This window comes from Typopeltis vanoorti, chromosome 8 (genome assembly GCF_054136105.1).
Source record: "Typopeltis vanoorti isolate ZY-2024b chromosome 8, IOZ_Tvanoo_1.0, whole genome shotgun sequence".
In the NCBI taxonomy this organism is placed as follows: domain Eukaryota; kingdom Metazoa; phylum Arthropoda; class Arachnida; order Uropygi; family Thelyphonidae; genus Typopeltis; species Typopeltis vanoorti.
Window position 1 is genome coordinate 24,708,571 of NC_143556.1, and position 16,999 is coordinate 24,725,569.

General features: G+C 36.7%; 1 pseudogene across 1 annotated transcript in view; it reads right to left on the reverse strand.

Moving 5' to 3' along the window:
• LOC150103859 (sterol carrier protein 2 pseudogene) overlaps positions 1-16,999 on the reverse strand; it is a 32,851-nt pseudogene that overhangs the window by 11,723 nt on the left and 4,129 nt on the right. The gene's annotated exons all lie outside the window — the stretch shown is intronic.

Genomic DNA, 16,999 nt, shown 5'->3' on the forward strand with positions numbered 1-16,999 from the left:
ACTTAGCGGGTGACGAAGGTTCTTCCATAAAGAGCAACATGATGTGGGCGAGCAAGATGTAGTAATATTATATATATATATACATGGGAGAATGAAACTATTAATGTATGACAAGAATAAGACTGTCCTAGATTTTTGTCGAGGAGAGGCAGTTGTTCCCATTCGAATTAGGACGATGAAGCAGCACTTAGCATTCTCCTTAAATAAACGCCCGAATCTGAAGCAGCATTGGTGGAGCAGATCAGTTCTAGCCCAGACAATTCTATGGCCGATGTCAATCCCATGCAGAGCCAGACCAGATTTTTTATTGATGATGATGATGATGATGTAAGACTGGTGTTCTTGTAATCTTTTCTCTACAGAACGTCCTATTTGACTGAAATAGGAGAGGTGGCAATTTCAGAGAAACAGTGCCGGCTGTAGGGGTCCTGGCGCCCCGATGCAATTTTAAGTTGAGCGCTCACATTTAATAAACACTAATAAAAAAATGTGTTTTTATTTTATTTTTTCTACTCACTTCAGCGTCTCTTGAAGAAGGCTCCTCGATGCGACTCATCGCCTGTTTACCGTTGAAAAAGAATGGTTGTTGATGTAGGGCCTGTTATTATTGTTGTCATTATATGACACCTGCAAGAAGTCCGCCACCTGTTGGCTGGAGAGCGGGTACGCTAACCACTCGGCCAACCAGGCTGACATTACTTAATTAATATATTTTATATGACTAAAAGAAATAACCCATTGAATAATTCAAGCACATCTTCAAAGAGAGAGAAAGATGTGCTTGAAAACGAGAATGGGGAACAGCAGCAGCAGTAATCTTGCGTACGTTTACAATACAAATCTTGGTTGTAGGTGCAGGAGTAGAAGGGGCAACATTAGAATCGAAAAGAACAAATCATTAAAACTTATCGAGGTTTATTTATTCTTCTGTATTTCAACTTGATGACAATTTTTTAAATTCAATTACTTCTCGGATATTGGAGATCAACATTCAGTTACAAAAACTGACATGCAAACAGAAGCAATGCGCTTCACAAAACGTTTCCATAAAAGTAAATCTTAAAAGGAAATTGAACGTATAGCTAACGTTCATCACAGCTTTCATCTACACAAACCAGTGCAAAAGGCAGCTACATTTTACCTCCAGACAACGATAAACTCCATCATTTCCATGCATTTTTCGGGTGATCTGTGACAACTTCCTTATTTTGGCCAGACTAGAACTTCGACAGAGATCTAGGAACTTGATTATACAGTGTAGCTTTTATATCGGACAAATCACATTTAGTGGTTATGTCACTAAACACTAGACAAAATCTGCTGGAATACTTGAACCAGACTGTTTATTGAAACTTCAGTAGCAATTTGTCACTTTGAATCTCAAGATGTCGATATCCAATATGAGGGAAGTGACTATTAATTTGTTTTTCTTTTTTAAATAAGAAAAAAAAAACATTAAACGTTACTGGTTTTATCGGTTCTGTTAGGCTTAGCGTTTGCCTACTCAAGCAACCACAACTGAAACTTGCATTTTAACCCGTGCGATGTTTAACAAAAAAGAAAACCGGATTTTCTAAGCCTTGCTCTACACATGGTATTAAATGTACGAAAGCTTAAAACATTTCTAGGGAGGAGAGAATTTTTCACATTTCGAAAAAAAAAAAAAAATGTTCGACACAAGGCCTAAAATACAAATAACTTGCTTTGACTTTTATTTAAAAAAAAAAAAGAAGCAAAATGATCATTTTAATAATCGTAATATAAAAATATTGCAATAATATCCTGACGGTATTAATTATAAAAGGCATGTATTCCCACAGGTGGAATCAGGTTTAGTTGAAAGGTGATTAGAAATATTTATTAGGTAGAACAGTATAATTTCTATAATTAAGTTAGTCTCATCTCATCTTCCATTACCCTCTTTTACTTTCCGGTGTAGGGTTTATTAATCATCGGACCTCAAGCCGTTCACAGGATAACATGGTCAGCCCTATGCCCCGGTGTATCTTATGTCTGTAGTGTTGAGTTCTCAAGGCCTTGCCTGCTTTGCGGGATGAACAACCCCAGGATAAACTGGGGGAAAACCCTACTGTCCGCGCCTGGCTAACTTGGCTATGGCTGAGGAAGATCTTTCAACTCCTCACGTCACCGACGGGAATCGAACCTAGGACGTTCCTTCCCCAGGCATATGGCTGCGAAGCGCACAACCACTAGGCTAACCCCGTGGACATTGAATTAGTATAACTGAAATATTAATTAAGTTTATGAATTAAGTCTTTTACAATAAATCTACGAATAAATCTCGCAGTTGTAGCTTCTGTTAACTATTGTCCTCGTATTTTGGTTTCAATAAAAAGATGGGTTGTGATAGCATCCTTATACTAGTATAGTGATTCATTCATTATCAGAGCAATCTAACCTGGAGACGCTTTTGGTAAGTATTGTGAACATAATTTGGATTTTTCCAATGTTTCCTATTCAAATGGTACAACTGAAATGGTTATAAATATTTTAATAATCCTAAATATCAAATTTCTTCAAATGATGGAACTAAGTAGGAATTATTATAATTTTGTGTGGTTTCGTCAACTAAGAAGAGTACAATCAGAGAACGGAAAACTTGCCAATAGAATGCTAGGTTAGGTTAGGTCTTTTCCTCTTCCCCCGCAATTTAAAAGTATTGCAATCTCAAAGGGGTCCTGACCTGTATGTTTCAGTTTCCATTTTGTAGTCTTCAACCAAGACCACATGAAAAGTAGCATATCTTACCAAGTGGACTTGAAGATGAATTCCCCCCCCCCCCTCCCCTAGCATTTTAATCAAATACACTTCACACTAGCAAACCCTTAATTGTTTAAATATAGCCGTCTGGAGTTCAACTTTGTATTTTCGATTGTCAAATATTTCAGTTATTTTCTTGAGAACTATTGGGATGTCTGTAACAAATCTATATTTTCAAAGAAGATTATCAAGTGGTGGCATTTCAGTAAAACTTCGAAAGTGTCGAAAGTTATGGCGTGTATAAATGAATTATTTATTATCGACATATTTTGTTCTGCCCAGTTTTCTCGCCATAAATAGTTTGATTAATCTATTCGAATTTTAATGAATACCCTTAGCACCAAATTTATTAAATCCTATCTAGGCAAAGCGGAATTATTGTAATCTATAACTCGCATTTTGCCCTTTGTATTCCTGCAAATCGTCCTATTGAAACCAAAAATTTGGATCGCTCAAAACATTTTTTGTATCTGATTCGAAATTTCAATAGAATTCGTCCGGCCAGAATCCTATTAGATTCCCGTCCTTTCGTACTGATAGACAAAACGAGTCTCATATGAGCTTACCTCTTTTCTTAATGTTCCTAAAACGTGGAAAGTGCAAACTGAGAATAAAAAAAAAAAAAAAAAAAAAAAAAAAAAAAAAAAAAAAAAGGGAAAAAAGGTGTGCATTAAACACACGTTGTTGTATACACGTTGAATACATAACGTGATAAACAAATAAACCTTGAAACGTGGCAAGCAATATGACTAATTTAATTAATTTGCACGTTCCTGACTATATTTGGAACTTATTAAAAAGAACTGGTTATAGCGTACTGCCAAAAGAAATTACTACCACCATACATGGCTTAGTAAACGGACACCATTAAGAATGAGTGATAAAATAATGAATTTCTGTTCCAAGAAATCAAATAAGACGTGTGGAAAGGCCAGAAACATAAGTATATGACAATAGCGTATAAATAGGTACCCACAAATTATTATCATTAATAATAATATTCTTATGGACACCTCCATGGAGTCTATAGATTCATTGCGAGAGGTCCACTAACATTCCGAAAATTAAATACTCCATCATTTGCATAACCTGTTCTTTGAATTCATTCCTCCAAAGCAACACTCAGAACTTACTCTGGCAACCCATTCCACTCATTCACCTTTCTCCAAGCAAAAAAAAAAAAATATATATATATATATACATGTATATATATATATCATGTATATATATATATATATAAATATATATATATATATATATATATACATGATATATATATATATATGTATATATATATATATATATATATATATATATATATATATATATATATATATATATATATATATATATATATATATATATATATATCATGCTCTTCCTAACTAAACTTCCTAATTTCCTGGAATGGCCTCTAGTTCTTCTCACCCTAGTCATGTACTGAAAATTTTCATCTGCATTAACCTACAACCCTTAAGTAATATATGTCTCTAGCATATCCTTTTTCTCTTATTAGCCAATTTCTGTTAACTCGTACATCTGCAATATATCCTCATAAGGAACATCCCATAGACCCGTCACCATCTTGATCACTCACTTTTGGATCCTTTCCACCTCTTTTATATCTTCAACGAATCCAGATGACCACAATAACTCAGATGGGACTGTAACAAGGTCTTATAAAGAGGTATGATGACCTATCTATCTCTACTTGTTAATGTGTTCTTTAATAGCCAAGCAATCCCATGAGATATTTCAGTCATCATTTCCAATATGGCTTCTGAACTTAAACCCAGTCCGCAAGCATCCCCAAATCCCTAGCCTCTATAATTTCTTGCAGTTCAAGAAAACGAGATATTATTTGGGGGGTGGGGGAATTCGAGATTTTGTTAAAAAAAAAATCAGCTAACGCCTTTTTGTTCTCATATAGGGAGTAGGCAACGCCGTTTTTTAGCCCTTTCTAACTTTTGGAGACTGAGTGGGCAGTTCAATCTCCACCGGTAGCCAATCAAAGAGAGCTAGCCCAAGGCTATCACTAATTAATCGGCATGCAGTGAAGAAGGCGGCTAGCAAGTGCCGCCATCTGGTGGTCCCTAACCCTAACACAATATTATTATTATTATTATAAAAACCTCCATGGAGTCAAAGACTCATCGTGGGAGGTCCACTGTTATGCACACAGTTTATCATACTGTGCCTTAAATATATTCACTGTCTCTGCACTCACCACATTCTTAGGCAAAGCATTCCAATCACTTACCACTCTCCATGAAAAAAAACCTGCTCCTCACTCCCCTGCTCACACCCTCCTTATACAGTTTCCAGAAATGACCTCTTAAATCTCCTGCTATCCTCACCCATTCTGTGCAAAACCTCCCTGATATTAATCTGGTAACAACTTCTTAACAGCTTATATGTCTCAATAATATCCCTCCCCTCCTCCTTCTATCTACGAATTTCTGCAAATTGCATTTTGTCAATCTGTCTTCATATTCTACATTCCAGAGACCAGAAACCACCTTAGTCAATCGCCTCTGAACTTTTCCAACGCAATTTCATCTTTTTGAAAACCAGCCAACCAGATCTGTGCATAGTAATCCATATGTGGCCTGATCAAAGCCTTATACAAAGTAACCATAACATCCTTACTTCTACAAGTCAATGTCCTCCACATCATTCCCATTATCCGCTGTATTGTCTTCACAATTTTAGTAACATGGCCCCGAAATTTTAGGTCTTTGTCTACAATCACTCCCAGATCTCTCATCTCCTCTACCTCTTCCAACATATTTTCACAGATTGTGTACATCCCATCTCTGCTTCCCAAATTTCAAAACCTTACACTTTGAGACATTGAATTGACATCCCCACTTATTTATCCATTCGGCCAGTGTATTCAAGTCCTGCAAAGCTACAGCATCTGCTCTACTCCTGATAGCTCTCCCCAACTTTGCATCATCTGCAAACAACTGCACATCACCATTCATACCTCTCCAAATATCATTTACATACAAATTAAACGGCAATGGACCCAAAACAGACCCTTGAGGTACACCACTAGTAACTTTCCTCTTCTGGGATATGGCTCCTCCATAGACAACTCGCTGATACCTATCAGACAGCCAATCTCCAATCCAGCGAAGCAATCTACTGTTCATCCCCATCCGATCCAATTTAATTATCATTATTTAATGTCTGAAAATAATGCGGGTTCGACGGCCGATTTTCTTGAGTTTATGGGACGAAAAACCCCAGTTTCCTGGAGGAAAAACCCGCAAACTCGTGCCAGAGATCGACTAACTCGGGAACCGGTCGAGAAAAGGCTTAGAAAAAGTTCCTCTAGTCAGCGACTAGATTCGAACGCCTTTCATCGTGCGGTCAAGCGCAGTAGAGTGCAAACGCCACTTCTACTAAGCTACATAATAAATAAATAAATAAATAAATAATAATAATAATAATAATAATAATAATAATAATAATAATAATAATAATATTTTCAGTTAAGGGAAATTCACTATTTCGATTACAAAAATTGTTCATATTTAATTGGAATAAAATCAGGTATTATTTTAAAAAAATAATCGCTCTGTTTACATTATGCTATTGTAATGTAACTAGTAAATAAAACTGAAATTTTAGTTATTATTTATTATTTAAAATTAATATCTCATATCTTAAAACTCTTTAATCCCCATGTTTCATGGGGTTGAAGAGTTTTAAGCGCGCGCGCGCGCGCACGCACACACACACACACACACACACACACACACACACACACACACACACACACACACACACACACACACACACACACACACGCACACACACACACACACACACACACACGTATTGTTTTTCTTTGTGCATAAATTCGTGAAAATCATCGCATTACATTCTTTCAGAATAAGTTTTTATAATTTACATTGGTTTTACTGTGTAGTCAATTTTTCCTCTTACTCGGTCATAAATTCACTAAAGAGAAAACGCATTCTACTGATGGAACCAGACAGTGTCAAAATAAATTCAACAATGGTTTCATATTCTCAAGAATGTTTTCATTATAGCTACGAATTCTCTGTAAGATGCAGTTGGGTAGCAGTGTTTGCTTCAGTAAATGCACAGTAACTTATTATTATTATTATTATTATTATTATTATTATTATTATTATTATTATTATTATTATTATTATTATTATTATTATTATTATTGTTATTATCATTATTATTATTATTATTAAAAAAAAACTCCTGGGCTAAGAGTGAAGTATTTTAGGTCAGGGATGCACAACTCAACTGCTGACTTGGACCACATTCACTTTAAACTGAATTAATCGAGTTACCTGGTAATATGGAAGGTAATGAGAAGGAAATGTATAGGCAAATTGGCCTAGCTAGCAAGAAACGAGTTATCATTATGGGCGACTTTAATTATGGTGATATAGATTGGAAGCAAGAGACTGCATCTGGGGGTAAAGAAAATGAATTTTTGGAGTTTTTGAAAGATAATTACCTTAGGCAGTACGTAACGGAGGGTACACGAGGATCAAGAGTATTGGATTTGATCATCTCATCAGATGATGTTATTATAAATGAGGTGTCAAATCTTCCACCAGCTGGTGAGAGTGACCACGAGTGATCACGTGCAGGGTGACCAGTCATTCGAGGATGTCTGTTAGAAAGGGATATATGTGGAATTATAAGACTGGTAATTACGAAAAGCTCAGGAAACAGCTTGCGATAATAAATTGGAAAGAAGAACTGGATGGAAAGGATATCAATGCTGCTTGGGCCATACTCAAGAACTATTTGGTGGAGGCAATATCAGAGTGTATTCCGAGGGTCAAGAGGGTAAACAGAGTGGGTGTAAAATGGATGAATCAAGAGATAAGGTATGCAATATGGAAGAAGAAGGTATTATGGAAGAAAGACAAAATGAGTATATATAACAACCAATTGCATGAGAAGTACAAAGAGCAGGCGAGGAAGGTGCTAGCTTGATAAGGGTAGCAAAAATGCAGTATGAGCAGCAGTTAGCTAAAGCAGCCAAAAAAAATCCTAAGGAGTTTTTTCGATATGTTGCCAGTAGAAGAAAGAATGATTATGGTAGAATGGGATTGATTGGTGAAAACGGTGGAATGATAACCGCTGCGGAGGATATAGTTGAGATATTTAATGAGCAATTTCTAAAGGTATTTCACTCTTGCGAATGTGACATCATGCAGAACTTGAAAGTTGTGGGAGAAGAGGAGGAGGAGGAACTGTTAGTAAGTGAACAGGAGGTATATGAGGAATTGAATAGACTTGATGTAAATAAGGCTGTGGAATTTGATGCTATTTCACCACGTGTCTTGAGGGAATGTGCCAGAGAGTTAACAACAGCTTTTGTATATCTTTTCAACATCAGTCTCTCACTGGGTCAAGTTCCAAAAGAGTGGAAAGAAGGTAAAATTGTTCCAATTCATAAGGGAGGTGATAAGAGTAAGGCTTTGAATTATAGACCAGTCTGTGTGTCTGGAGTTGTGGTCAAGGTATTAGAGAAGTTAGTTAGGAATAAAGTTCAGAATTGGGTTGACAACAGAAAAATACTCTTTGGTGGCCAGCATGGATTTACTAAAGGAAAACCATGCTTTAGCAACCTGCTTACTTTTTATAATAAAGTGACAAATGCGTTGGATAAGGGTATTGCATATACAGTGGTATATTTAGATTTTGTAAAGGCGTTTGATAAATTGCCACATGACAAGCTGGTAATTAAATTGGAACGGATGGGGCTGAACAGTAGATTGGTTCACTGGATTGGAGATTGGTTGTCTGATAGGTATCAGCGAGTTGTCTATGGAGGAGCGATATCGCAGAAGAGGAAAGTTACTAGTGGTGTACCTCAAGGGTCTGTTTTGGGTCCATTGCTGTTTAATTTGTATGTAAATGATATCTGGAGAGGTCTGAATGGTGATGTGCAGTTGTTTGCAGATGATGCAAAGTTGGGCAGAGCTATCAGGAGTAGTGTGGATGCTGTAGCTTTGCAAGAGGACTTGAATACACTGTCTGAATGGGTAAATAAGTGGGGATGTCAATTCAATGTCTCAAAGTGTAAGGTTTTGAAATTTGGGAAGCAGAGATGGGATGTAAATTACACAATCGGTGCGAATATCTTGGAAGAGGTAGAGGAAATGAGAGATCTGGGAGTGATTGTAGACAAGGACCTAAAATTTCGGGGACATGTTGCTAAAATAGTGAAGACAACACAGCGGATAATGGGAATGATGCGGAGGACATTGACTTGTAGAAGTAAGGATGTTATGGTTCCTTTGTATAAGGCTTTGATCAGGCCACATATGGATTACTATGCACAGATCTGGTCACCTGGTTTTCAAAAAGATGAAATTGCGTTGGAAAAAGTTCAGAGGCGATTGACTAAGGTGGTTTCTGGTCTCTGGAATGTAGAATATGAAGACAGATTGACAAAATGCAATTTGCAGAAATTGGTGGATAGAAGGAGGAGGGGGATATGATTGAGACATATAAGCTGTTGAGTGGTTATTACCAGATTAACGTCGGGGAGGTTTTGCACAGAATGGGTGAGGATAGCAGGAGAACAAGAGGTCATTCCTGGAAGCTGTATAAGGAGGGTGTGAGCAAGGGAGTGAGGAGCATGTTTTTTTCATGGAGAGTGGTGAGTGATTGGAATGCTTTGCCCGAGAGTGTGGTGTGTGCAGAGACAGTGAATATATTTAAGGCACAGTATGATAAACTTTGTGTATAACAGTGGACCTCCCACGATGAGTCTTTGACTCCATGGAGGTTTTTGTAATAATAATAATAATAATAATAATAATAATAATAATAATAATAATACCAAGTTTGTGAGCCTCCGTAGCTTAGTTGGTATAGACGAAGCCCTTTGGTCGAAATGACCTGGATTCGATTCTCGTCCAAGACGTGAGGAACCTTTATCTGGTATCTTTCGACTAAAGGTGAGTTAGCCGCTCTCATACGGAGGTCGGGGGTAGGTTTCACCCGGAAGCTCAGGTCTTTCGTTCCTCAGAACAGGCAAACCGACATCGTGAACATAGGCATTGACAGACATGGGACACACCGGAAGCCAGACAGCCAACCACCTTATCCTCGAGACGGTCTCGGTTGTGAAGTCCACAGCTAAAGAACCTGAATGGTTCGTGAAAAGCTTAAGACAAGACAATACCAACTTAGTATTATAACGATCTTAATGACATAGTTTTTTCTTTCTTTGCAGAATGTTATTATAATAAATATAATTAATTAAAATTCATATAATTAAATTTATCGTTTTGGAGTTTTTTTCGTCATTTAATTTGAATAACCCAATGTGCACGTATACATTAGAATGTAACATAAAATTAAAATAATTACTAAATCGTTTATGCCTTGCCTTTTTTTTTTTTTTTTGAACTGATCATTTGAAAGACGTGAAAACTGTGCGGTTGCAATTTTCGATAATTTTGATCGAACGAATTTCGTAATTCCTCCTGAGCAGCATAATTATTTTTATCGATTACTCCAATATAAATAAATATCAAGTCATGATCCTGTGCCAATTTTTTTTTATTATTTTATTATTATTTTTTTTTTTAATGTGAAACTCCTCAAGTTCGTATTGTGGCAAGCAGGTGCACAAAATGCCTTTGCTCTAAGATTTTCAATAACTTTATGCGCAAAAAAATTTGTAATTTTCAAGTTTATTAAATTACTAGTGAAGTCAGTATATTTGTAATCTTTAATCTCATTAAATGCATTAAAATATATCAGAAACTGTTTCCGCACTACGAACGTCGACGGTACGTTTATTTTGTAGCTGATTTAGGTCAAGAGCAAAAAAAAGTGGTTATTATTCAGTGTTTCAAGATCTACTTTAGAGATTAAGTGAATTCAGTAAGTCCTGATTAGAATATTAAGTTTTCTCTTCGTCTAGTTTCACTGTCATTACTAGCCACGTGATAGTCAAGGACATCATCATTATTATTATTTTAAATATATTTTTCGCGTCAGCTTAATAAAAGCATTTATAATTTAATATATTATTTCAGGTTTTATTGCAACATAGATTTGTTCTGGAAAGATCGACCGCTGTAAATTTAATATTTATTTTTATTTTTTTCCTTTTACAAGCTGATGTTATACAAACATACATAAATGGTTTCTAATGATGGTATTAGATATTTCAGAAATATTTGAATTTTATTTTTAATATTAAGTCCACCTACTAGAGGGATTAGAGCCTATAGCATATTAATACGAAACTACTGAACTTGAAATAAATATCTTACCGAGTAAAATATCTTTCTAAAAATTTTTGAAAATAGAAAGAAATCATGGTATCGAATATTATTATTATTATTACGGGCAACTCCAAAGAGTCCTTAGACTCATCGAGGGAGGCCCTAAACATCATATCAAGACCAACTATTCGCCATTCGCACAGTATCTATCATACTTTGTTTTGAATTCATTACAGTCATGGCACCCACAACAAACTCTGGCAGCTTATTCCACTCATTCGCCATTCTCCAAGTAAAAGACCTAGTTCTAACACCCGTGTTAGCTAAACTCTTGCCCATCCAGAACTAGGAGCCATCCAGTTTCCATGGATGGCCCCTAGTTCTCCCATCACCAGACCTGTTCTGAAAAATTTCCTCTGAATTAATCTTGTAAAAACCCTTCAGTAATTTGAATGTCTCAATCATATCACCCCTTTTCCGCCTATTAACCAATGTCTGCAACCCACAAATCTTCAACCTGTTCTCATATGGTTCATTCCATAGACAAGCTATCATCTTGGTCACTCGCCTCTGGATCCTCTCTACCTCCTCCCCATCAAGAAGACCTTGTCTCTCTCACGATATCTACAGAAGCATGAAGTTCTTCAGAAATATTAAGGCTATTAAAATCTTTTTCTGTTTTCGTTTATATGTAGTCAATCATCTTGAATCTGCACCCTTCGTTTGGGTCACGTCATCATAAAAGCTTTTTTTTTATGAAAAAAGTAAATAATTAAATAAACATAAATAAAAAGGAAACCAACACAAATTACTCGTATTGATTGTCTTTATGTTCTGTATAACTGCACATTAAGATATAGATTGAGCAGCAGCTTATAAAGAACCTACTACATCGCAGGAAGTGAATCCAGAACCATTTTTGGAATGTGTACTGTAGTTGTTGTGATTTTGTTTTGCAAATAAAATCGGAATATTAGCTACACAAAAAGAATGGGAAAGAAAAATGATCTTCTCTGAAACATTCTTGTATCTAAGATTAGTATAGTGTAATAAAAACTACTACACGCTACCATATTCTCTCTACCACATTGGTAAATAACGGTTCATATAATTGCTTTTATACAACGCTGTTCCATCAATCCATTCATCCATCCATAAGCTCATTGGACATCATCAGATGCTGTGTGGCCACTCCACTCCTTAGTAATATGCCACACCTCTCCTTGCCAGATGTTACTGTTGTATGCTTTTCTGGAGGCTACAACTTTCTATTTTCTAAAGATCAGTCACTCCACCCAGAACCATCTATTCATCTCATTGAGGGACTACCTCTTTCCTTTTATTCAGAGACCTTACCTTCTATTATTACTTGAAAAGTCCTCCTTCCATTCTTTCATTGTGTGCAAAGTATTTCGGCTTTCTTCCATCAGTACCCTTAAGGAGTTTTAAAGTTCTACTTATCTTGTCTAACACCCATCCATTTATTCGTCTTTCAGTATGAGAAGTCCTCAACAGTCTCCTGTAACACTACACATCAAAAGCAACTATCATTTTTCTATAAGACATCTTTAGGTTCCAAGTTCCGTATTTACAAGTCGCTATTGAAAAAATACTGATCAGACTCGAATTTTCGATTGTCACTGTTGACGTTGTTTTTGCGAGAATTATTCTGTGATAGAGTTACGTTATTCAGAGAACTCGAGAGTGTCAGAAGTTATACTATGTTTATACACCAACTGATGCTAGAAATAGCATAATTAAAATCAGAATTGAAAGTTATCAGAATATTTAATTGAAATTTTAAATGGCAAATTTCATTAAATTCCACCCAGTCAGCTAGAAATCATATTCAAATAATTTTGTTAATAAAAAGTACCTATCGAAATCAAAATTAGACCATATGGACAACGTTTTGTTTACGTTCTCAATTCCGAATTTTATTAAATTCCCTTATCCCAGAGCGAGTTATTGCAATATATAATTTCGACACGTGCAAATCAAATTATTCGATTAGAACAAAACTGGAATTGCTCCACAAATTTTTGTATGGATTCTTTTTGTATAGATTCCAACAAACAAATTTGAATAAATTTGTTTGTTGGAATCATAGAATAACGACGACTGAAACGTATAGGTGCAAACGCTACTAGAGCAGTCATTTTGTTTCTAGTTTTAGATTCTAGTCGCAGAATAGAGGAACTTTTTTTACGCCTTTCTTCGAAAGTTCCCCAGTCAGTTGATCTCTAGCATAGACAAATAGGATTCCATCTGAAATTCGGGTTTTAAACCTGCATTTCAAATATGAACCGTAGAATATACACTATTACAGGCAACAAGTGTTAGTGTTTAGGGGATATGAGATGGCAGCAGCTGTCTGCCATATTCGCTCCGGAAAAGATTTGCTTCATGCTCACTATCAATGAAGCCTTAAAGGTTACCCATTTGTCTTCAAAAGTCAGGGCAAAAGGAACTCTGCCTGCTCTCACTTTGCAGAATAAAAGCAGTTAAAGTATTTATTTATTCATTTATATTATATCTGCATTCTTTTTTAATCAGAAACTTCTGCTGAATGAGATTTGCACGTATTTCCATAAAAGGAAATATTTTATATATTTTTGTGCTGGCCAGGTTGGCCAAAGAGGAATAACAATCTCCTTCTCTCCATCCCCCCCCCCTCTCTCTCTTTTACACACTCTCTCTCTCTCTCTCTCTCTCTCTCTCTCTCTACTTGTGAATATCTTCTTCAGTATCCAGTAATTTGAAGTATCCATTGAATTTCAAAGACATACATTTTTGCAATATGTCTTTGAAATTCAATGTCATCCAAATCGAAGTTTCTTCCATGTAATGCATACCATGTAATCTTTTCACTCCAAAGTGAATAATCTTAGACTTGGACAAATTAAACTGACAAAAGTTATTTTTGTCCGCACTATCAGTCTATTTAAATCGATTAAATAGATTGAGAATGCGGACGAAGGATCAATCAATCAATTTGAATCAGCTTGCTGGATATTCACAGAGATTTAAACACACACACTCCATAAACATGGTAATGGTCAGATCTGAACAGATGTTTCTGATCGCTCCTCTTTTCAGCCTGATTTTGTATGGTATCAAACAGAAAAACTGAATGTGTCTAGTACCCACTGACAGCTTGTACAGCATTTTTCTAATAGTAAGTAATTTACTCCATAGTATCATAATTCTAAGTGCGTATGAGTGGTCCGAATACTACTGTTGAGAATGCATCGATTTCAGCTACTCTTGAACACAACGTCTCTCTCACAATAGGATTAACTGCTATAGCAACGGCAAGCATCCCCAATTTCTGCCTCTGAGAGGTACAAAAATCACAAGGAACAGTACTTTGAAGGTAAAAAAAAAAACTGTTCCTTGTGAACAGTTCTTGGACCTTATAAAGATGTATATAAACGTCACTTACGCAGCGTATATGCAAAATACTAGGTCACGTGTGTCATCACAATCTCTAGGCGACTACAGTATTTAAGAATGATGCTGGTCAGTAATCGATAATAGTGTTGATCACAATGAGAAAGAAAGGATTTTTCGGAGTTCGATTAAGGGCTTATTGTGTCCGTCTGTCTGGAGCCACGATTTTCAAACCAACAGAGCTGACTGGTTTCTCAAAAGGTAAGATTTCCCAGGTGTTTAATCAGTGGGAAAAAAGTCTACATTGTTTGTCTAATGGCGTAACTGTAGTTCTAAGTCAGTCTGCCAAGAACGAGATCGCTATCGTCTGAGAAGGCTTGTACGGAGAAACAGCAATTGACGGAATCATTTCATTAAAGCTTTTTCCGACCCATAGCTCACCGAACTATGCTCAGGGAATTGAACCTCTTCAATTTCCTCTGCATATTCGATTTGGTATTGGCAGTTGTATGCCTATACAGGAATCACTGATTTCTGCGAAGAACCGTAAAGTTCGTCTACACCCTGAATGGTCACAAGAAAAACTGGAAAACGTCATGCAATGAGTCAATGTGCATCTTGTTCTGTACCGAAGGCAGGCAGAGAGTGTGGTGGGAGCCCCATGAAGCAATAAACTTAGCTTTCCTCGTAAAGAATTCAAGGTTCTGGAAGTGATGTCGTGGTGTGGAACATGTTCTGTTGGTACGGAACAGGTCCCCCTGATATTGTTGGAAGGTCGTGTGTCGTCCAAGGAATCTGAACGTTGTTGCTGATCAAGTCCATCCTGCAATGTTGACTTTTATCCAGCAGGTGAAGGTTGTTTTATGGAGGAGAGTGCTACTGTCCGTCGACCAAGAATTGTTCAACAGTGGTTCAGTGAGCATGACACCGAGTTCCACTCTCTTCTGTGGTCATTGCAGAGCCCTCATCCGAACGTCATCATTGAGAATGTATGGGCCATGTTAGATAAAAGCAGATCTTGGAGAAAAGTCCTCTTCCGTGGATTATGAGCCAGTTAAAGGACAGTCTGGTGAACACCAGACGTTGTAGGCATAAATGCAATCCACCACCTTGTGGAATCTATGCCAAATCTCATATATACTGTAATTCGGACTAAAGGAGGTCCAACACGGTATTAAAACAACGTTTGTGATTCAGTGGTCGGTATGTATACATATTTCTTGAACTTTAAACGATGGCGGCACACTGTGAGGTGGAGTTTAAGAGAGAAAGACTTAGATTTGTTGCGTAACGTTTCAAAGTTAGTGGCAACTTAAGAAATTATTTTAAATAGGGCATATTAACTTCAGTGAGCGAACTAACGAAAGTATTCAACAGAATGAAAAACGAAACAAAATTATCCAAAAATCAATTCAGGATAATTTAGATCAACCAACTCATCAAAACAATAAAAACCTACGAAGCGAATAGCTAACCTTGCTTTAAATTAATTGTCGATCCGGTAGCTCAATTAAACAGTGAAGAAACTGAAAACATCACAAAAGATAAAACAGATCAAGAAAAATCAAAATAGGAATCACAAGAAATGAAACTATTAATAATGGAGAAGTCTTAAACAAGTGGTACCCAACCCTAACAGGATATGTCACTGTCTGAAACAATGTGGGTACTATAGTCGATTTTCTTGAGTTTATGGGACGAAAATCTCTAGTTTCAGGATTTTCAGGGCAAGCAGGTTCTTCAGGAGGAAAAACCTGCTTGCCCGTGCCAGAGATCGACTAACTCGGGAACCGGTCGAAGAAAGGATTAGAAAAGTTCCTCCAGAGCTTAAGTCAAACTTCAAGGGACCATGTGCAGAGGACGCAAGTGTCACTTCCACTGAGCTACACAGGCCTTCCTGCCTTACAAAAAATTATTTCCCAGGCAGAAGATCATTGACAATCACGACTGTGATGAAAGAAATCAAACGAGGCTTCCGCAAGGTTCTTCTAGTGGACCACGTTTCTGAAACATTCACTACGACTCGTTATGAAGACTTTTTTCACTACTGAAACGATAGCTTTGATGTGATATAACGACGCGAAGGCTTACAGTTAGAAGTATGGCCAACATTGAACTTTTTTTAAAATTGTGGAGTTGACCTGTAAGGAGAAAGTTACTTCAAATAGTACCAAGTCTAAAGTACTCCGCATCTAACGTAAACAATCTGTAACAGTCTTCCAAAACGGGGTAAGGTCTAAAGGTAGCCAGTGAATAAAAATACCAAGGAGGAACAACAGATTTAACTTCAACAAGCCCATTTCATATGTTTCCAGATAAATCTTACAAATTGCATTCTAGCTAAATATTCAAAGAAAATTATCGACTGGGGCTAACGAATGCTGAAAACAGTATATTCCGGAGTGATATCGTAAGATGCAACCCCCCCTTTTGAAAGATGCACTAAAATCTAAGCAGAGCCTCAAGAGTTAAAGAGAATTCATCGCCATATAGCCATGCAAATAAGTAAAGGATACAGGAACCTCTTTAGAGGACGCTTGCATTATTTCTGGTCTAACACCAATCTGCCT